Raw genomic sequence first — 7015 nt, 5'->3', positions numbered from 1 at the left:
AACTCCCCTTCTCATTACCTCATATGCATTAAGTGCTGAATAAATACTAGTATGTTTTATATTTAGGAAGGAAAACATCATGGCTTTATACTGGCTGTATTTTAAAAAGTGATTTTTATGAGGAAAAAAGGCTCTAAATTTTATTCTGCTTCAAAATGTTACTCTATAATACTAAGCTAATTAATGAAAGTCCGCATGCCTCTGCAGTTTCTCAAAGCTACCACCACTAACAACGGCACATACTGTTGCTGCCAAGGGGCAGGGTAAACACTAAAGCACAGGGCGGTTTTAGAATGCAGCACAAAATATAAGCTCCAATCGTAACTGAACAGACCGCAAATAAAAAGTGCTTCCCAGCCCTACCGTTTGGCTCAGTGGATAGAGCATCAGCCTGGGGACTGAAGGGTCCCAGGTTTGACTCCAGTCAAGGTCACATGCCTGGGTTGTGGGCTCGATCCCCAGTAGGAGGTGTGCAGGAGGCAGCCGATCAATGATTCTCTCTCATCATTGATGTTTCTCTCTCTCTCTTCCTCTCCCTTCCTCTCTGAAATCAATAAAAATATATGTATATTTTTAAAAGTGCTCCCCAGCCCTGGTGGGTTTGGGAAGGGTCACAAGTTCGATTCCGGTCAAGGGCACGTACCTCAGTTGCAGTCCAGCCTTGCCCCAGTCAGGGCATGTGCGGGAGGCAACTAATCATGTGTCTCTCTCACATCAATGTTTTTTTCTCCTCTCTCCCCCCCTCCCTTCCATTGTTTCTAAAAGTCAATGAAAAAATATCCTCAGGTGAAGATTAACCAAAAAAAAAAGTGCTTTCCCATAACTGAGTGATTCTTAAATCCATAATTCAATGAAAGGCAGAGAGGTGCTTTAACAGGTTGACAGAGTAGCAATGGCAATTCCACATTCTGAAGACTGGCCACTTGGCTCTCTGTGGAAACTAACAAATATTCCGTGAGAGCAAAAATTGCTCTGCAATGGGAAATAAGGGCCTCAAGAAATTACAGACAGTCTTCGAGTTACGTCCACCCGAAGACTGTCTCAACATACGTCGTTTCGTGGTTATGTCGCCATCTCCCATTTATTTATATTTTTAAAAAGTTCCATCATTTCGACATATGTACATATGTGCTTTATGTTTTTTATTATTTATTTACCATAAGTAAAGGTCAGGAATTATCTTACTTTTAAGTTTTTTTTTACTGTTTCACTTCATTACTGCTGTGTATGTGCTCCATGTGAGTGACGTAGGTGCTTATGTAGGTGGGTTCCGACTTACAGCGGAAAATCGCTTTACGTTGCCATAGGAATGAATCTCAGACATAACCCAAGGACCTACCGTAATTAGGATAGCAATTGTACAATATCTCAGAATTAAATGTCCTGCATTCACCTAACCCTAATGCCTCCCACAAATACAGACAGCATCTGTGTATGTTCTACTTAAAGAATCCCTAGGTCTCCACCAAATCTAAGTCATAACACTCCCCCCAGCTTTTGTGTCATGAAGTAATTATGAAATGAGAAGCTTGGCAAAATAGAGCAAATCATTCTCAAAAAGTGTTCTAAACTTTATTTTTCTTGACCTTTAGCTTATGGTAGCTCAGAAACATTTCTTAAAAGCATTTTTAGTCAGCCATTTTTGGTAACTTGTGAGCAAAATTATTTTTAGCTGAAAATTTTATTTCAATCCCTCTTTCATAACTCAGAAGCATCTGACCAGGTTTGGTTCAAGCTTTCCAGAATAAGTTATCTTTGAGCGGATTCAAAGCATAGAACATTTCAGCTTCAAAGGAGAAACTTTATCCATAAGAGGCATGAACAACCAAAATGTGCTAATATACAAGATATGTGAAGAAGTGTCACTTGCCTCCCTGCCACCTACCCTGGTACACTGTGGAGATTAAACACTTCAATGTTCGGAAAGTTTGTGAAAACCTCTGATGGCCAAAACATTGTTGTTATAGCATTCCTGCTTTGAAGAGCAAAATGTGTGCCTGCATGGTAGGAAGGGCTTCACATAAACTTAAATACAGTGCAATGGAAAATCAGGCTCAAGTTATTTCCATGTAGCACTCAACTATGACTCCAAATGGGTGAGTAGTTCTGCTGGAAGGCTGCACGACTACATATATACAACATAATCAAGGACAGGTTTTCCCTCTCTTGGGGGCTTGGGGGGTGAACAAAGGCAGTGTTACTACTCCACCTACCACTATGAGGTGGTGCTCCTTGAGTGGTAGGATAATCCAATCACCACCACCCAATCAGCTTCAAGAAGAACGGTACATGACTGCAAGATGGCAGTCAGTGGATGAACTAACTACCAAAGATACTGGGAAAATCCCTGCCCGCCTGGCCTCCATTCCAAGCCTACTGACCCACCTGCAATTCCTCTCATGCCTTGTTCTTGTACAGACTGCTTCTTCCTCCTGGAACGGCCTGCCCTCACTCTCCTTTGCCTGCCTTACCCCTACTCACTCACTCACTCACTCACTCACTCCTCAGCAACGGCTCCTGCAGAATGTTCTCCCTGGGCCCATCCCACCCCAGCTGGATAAGAACTCTTCAAATACTCTGCTCCCATAGAAACACTGTCCTCACTCCTCTCAGGTAGAGAAGCTCCTCATTTACCATCAGGTTAGATCTGGAATGAAAGACAGCTCCTAAGTCTATTAGTTCATAAAATTTCAATGAGAAAAAATCCAAGTCACCCAAGGGTGCATAACTAGTGAAGGAACATTTCTTTTTTCTTTTTTTCTTTTTTTTTTTTTACAGAGAGGAAGGGAGAGGGATAGTTAGAAACATCGATGAGAGAGAAACATCAATCAGCTGCCTCCTGCACGGCCCCTACTGGGGATGTGCCCACAACCAAGGTACATGCCCTTGACCGGAATCAAACTTGGGACCCTTGAGTCCACAGGCTGATGCTCTATCCACTGAGCCAAACCGGTTAGGGCAAAGGAACATTTCTTAAGAAATCTGGAGAGGCTTATGGTAGTGGTTCTGATTTGTTTTGTTTCTTGTCCAATCACTTTATGATTTGCACTTGACCCTTTATAACTGTGCTGTTGAATCATTCATCCTGTACAAATATTCAACATTGCTTCCATTTATAATCATCTCTACATTTATCTACCGTTTGTATCAGCATTTTCATTATAATCAGATAGTTTTTCCTTATTGAGACAATTAATAATAAATATAAGCACTGAAAACACCCTCTATACCAACAAAAAATGTGATATTAAAATATCCTCATGCCACCACTAGTGCCATTTTGTCTTTGTTTGTGGTATGCAGAATTGGCACACACTTGTACTCTGGCACATAACTTTATTGTTTGGTCTATGAAAATTAGCAAGTTCAAAGATCTTAATTAAGTACAATAGCTCCTATATTTATTCCTATGTAATTTTAATAAATTATTTTAAAACAATATACTAGTATGCAGCCCGGCCACTCAGTACCTGTCATTCAGTACTTCTACCCAAAGGCAACCACTGTTACAGTCTTGCGTTTCCTGGCAGAGTGTCTACGTGCATATCAATATATACTTTTTTTCTTTACACTTGATGTATTTTAGAATCTTCTATGTCCATTCATACACAGCTAAATCTTTTTAATGGCTGCATGGTATTCCATTGTATGACTATAACATTTTAGTTGACAGATTTCCTGTCAAAGAGCATTTTGGTTTTTCAGTCTTTTGCTATTTCAAATAGTGCTGTAATATATATCAGATCACACACAGATGCTAGAGTACCTGTAGGATAAATTTCTAGAGATGGAACTGCTGAGACAAAGAATATTGCTAAGTAGCTCTCTCTTCATGGAGGTTATGGGACTTTTTACCCCACCAGCAATATGAGTACCTATTTCTGTACCTACACCCTTATCAATACATTGTGTGATCAAGTTTTTATTCTAATGTACTGATGTTCCAGAAACTAGCCCATAAACCTCACAGGTTCCATAAAAAATTCCTTGAACTTTGTAACCCCGGGCAAACATGTCCTAAACATTCAAATGTTGTTGGAAGAATGAATGACAAAGCAAAAGAGTAAGGGCTTTTTCACAATAAGAGGTTTGCTTTTAATATAAAGAACAATGAAACTGATTTAAATATTAGCTTTTCTTTTTTTTCCTTTTAAAGAGGGAGGGAGAAAGAGAATGAAGAGAATTGATTCTGATCTGAAATGGTTTCTCCTAGAGCAGTGGTTCTCAACCTTACTAATGCCACGACCCTTTAATACAGTTCCTCATGTTGTGGTGACCCCCAACCATAAAATTATTTTCGTTGCTACTTCATAACTGTAATTTTTCTACTGTTATGAATCGTAATGTAAATATCTGATATGCAGGATGTATTTTCATTGTTACAAATTGAACATAATTAAAGCATAGTGATTAATCACAAAAACAATATGTAATTATGTATGTATTTTCCGATGGTCTTAGGCGACCCCTGTGAAAGGGTCGTTCAACCCCCAAAGGGGTCGCGACCCACAGGTTGAGAACCACTGTCCTAGAGGTTTTTAAAAAATCAGGAATGATTCATACATGTCTGAAATAGGTATGTATTGTTCTACCTTAAAGTAATGTATACTAGTACAGCCTTTCTTCAAAATGTCAAGAAAACTCAAGGGTCTCTAATGCAACTCCGAAAGGAGGAGCAAGATTCCTTCTATGAAAATGCCATGGGATACTAAAGTTTCTCACATCAATATTCTTTTTACACAACTTTCCAAAAACCTGACTATTTTTATATTTTTGCTAGAATTTGTGCACAGGTGGGGTCCGGCCAGCTCAGCCCCAATGGGGGCAGATCAGGGCTGGGCCTGTCAGGAGGAGGAGATGGTGGGAGTTGGCCGGCCAGCCCACCCCCATCAGGGCTCGATTAGGGCTGGGCCAGCTGGGGGAAGGAGCCGCAGGCGATTGGCTGGTGGGCCCTGCCCCCAGTTGGGGTTGGGGGGTGCAAACAGGGGCAGGGTGACGGGGGTGGGGCTGCAGGAGGTTGGCCGGACAGCCCCACCCCCTGGTCGGGCTGGTTCACTGGCCACAGTGGACCTCATAGTGACCGGTTGTTCGGTAGTTTCGGCCATTATGGTCACTGGCTTTTTATATATATAGATTGATTTCAAAGAGGAAGGGAGAGGGATAGATAGAAACATCAATGATGAGCTGTAACCAGTTTGGCTCAGTGGATAGAGCATCGGCCTGCGGACTGAAGGGTCCCAGGTTCGATTCCGGTCAAGGGCATGTACCTTGGTTGCGGGCACATCCCCAGTAGGATTATTATTGTTTGGGAAAATTAAGTTACAGATAAAACTTGAATCTTTTTTAAAAATATATTTTTATTGATCTGAGAGAGGAAATGAGAGGGAGAGAGAGAAAGAAACATCAATGATTAGATAGAATCATTGATTGGCTGCCTCCTACACACCCCCAAATGGGGATTGAGCCCGCAACCCCAGGCATGTGCCCTGACTGGGAGTTGAACTGCGACCTCCTGGTTCATAGGTCGATGCTCAACCACTGAGCCACGCCAGCCAAGCCAAAAAACTGATTCTTATCATATATTGTACACAATTGCATAGTTGGTAACCATTTCATTGATTTGCTTCTGTGTGGTGCCTGACATAATTAATACTAAAAATCTCTTGGTAAATACAATAAATACTGAACACTGCACAGCCCTTGGTCAGCATGTGTTTGCCACCGTCTCTGGTGCCCCTCCTTGGTGCTATAACAACCACCGTAAAAACAGGTAACACTTACGTAGTGTTATCATGGACCAGGCACTCTTCCAGGCACGTTATATTTATTACATTAATGCATTTAATACTCATAACAATCTTCTGAGGTAGAAACTATTATTACCCCATTTTATAGATAAAAAAGTGAAGCACAGAGAAAGTAACTTGCCCAAAGGACACAGTTACTTAGGTATAGAGACGGAATATGAATCTAGACAGTCTCACACCAGAACTGGTCCTCTTAACCCAATATTTTATTACAGTGTGATAATTACTCTGACAAAGTGGTACACAAAGGATATGTTACCAAAACACTAGATTTTGACATAGGCTCCTCTGTGTGTACCTCAATCAGAGTAATTACCTCACTGTATTAAAATGATCTGTGTACACATCTACTTCCCCATTGCACGTTCAAGTCTTAGTCATCCCTGTGCTCCTACATGACTCATAAATTCTTCAACTGGGTTTTAGGTTAAGAAAATACCATTTCTATTTCTTGGCTTTGTACTTCAGGTTTTCAATGCTGGTGCTTCTTCTGCTCCTGTGTGCTACCATTTCCTAAAACCAATCTCCTGTAAGATACGATCTGCTTCTCAAACTGTGCTGCTTCCTTAGTGATGCTGGCCAGACTTCTCAAACTGCCGTGGGTACATTCTTGGAGTCCTGAAACACCAGAGACCCGCACCTCCATTCCTGCTGGGTAGAACGCTGGCAGTACAGCTCCCACCCCCAGCAGCCAAACGCCTGGATCAGTGGCTCTTATCAGGAAGATGGAGTTATTTGAGCTACCTGCCAACCCATCTCTCAACTGCTAAGACAGGCGCTTTCAGCTATCAGGTTGCACAATTGCCTGGAAACCTTACACCGGGTGTGAAGGAAGAAGCAATAGGGGAAACAACACAGCATCTGGTGCCCTGCGGCTTCCATTCACTACTTAGGGCCATAGCGATCAAGTAGACCTAATTCACTCCAGTGAGGCCTTAGGACCATAAAGATTGTATGGTGGGTGAGATTAACATGACCATACAATAGAGGTCAGCATTCATCTAGAGTGCAAGACATCTCCACTGGCGTCATTCTCCAAACAGTTGGAATGCTACCTCATCTATAATATTCTTGTGGAGACAAAGGTGCATTGCAGAAGCCAACTCTGAAAAGCACAATTTTACTTCCTATCTTTAATTGCAGAAGTCTATAAAGGATAATAGAGCTAGAAACAAGACTATGCTTGAAATCCTTAATTCTATGTCTAA

The sequence above is a fragment of the Myotis brandtii genome, unplaced genomic scaffold, assembly GCF_000412655.1.
Source record: "Myotis brandtii unplaced genomic scaffold, ASM41265v1 scaffold78, whole genome shotgun sequence".
Classification (NCBI taxonomy): Eukaryota; Metazoa; Chordata; class Mammalia; order Chiroptera; family Vespertilionidae; genus Myotis; species Myotis brandtii.
This window is presented reverse-complemented; position numbering follows the sequence as displayed.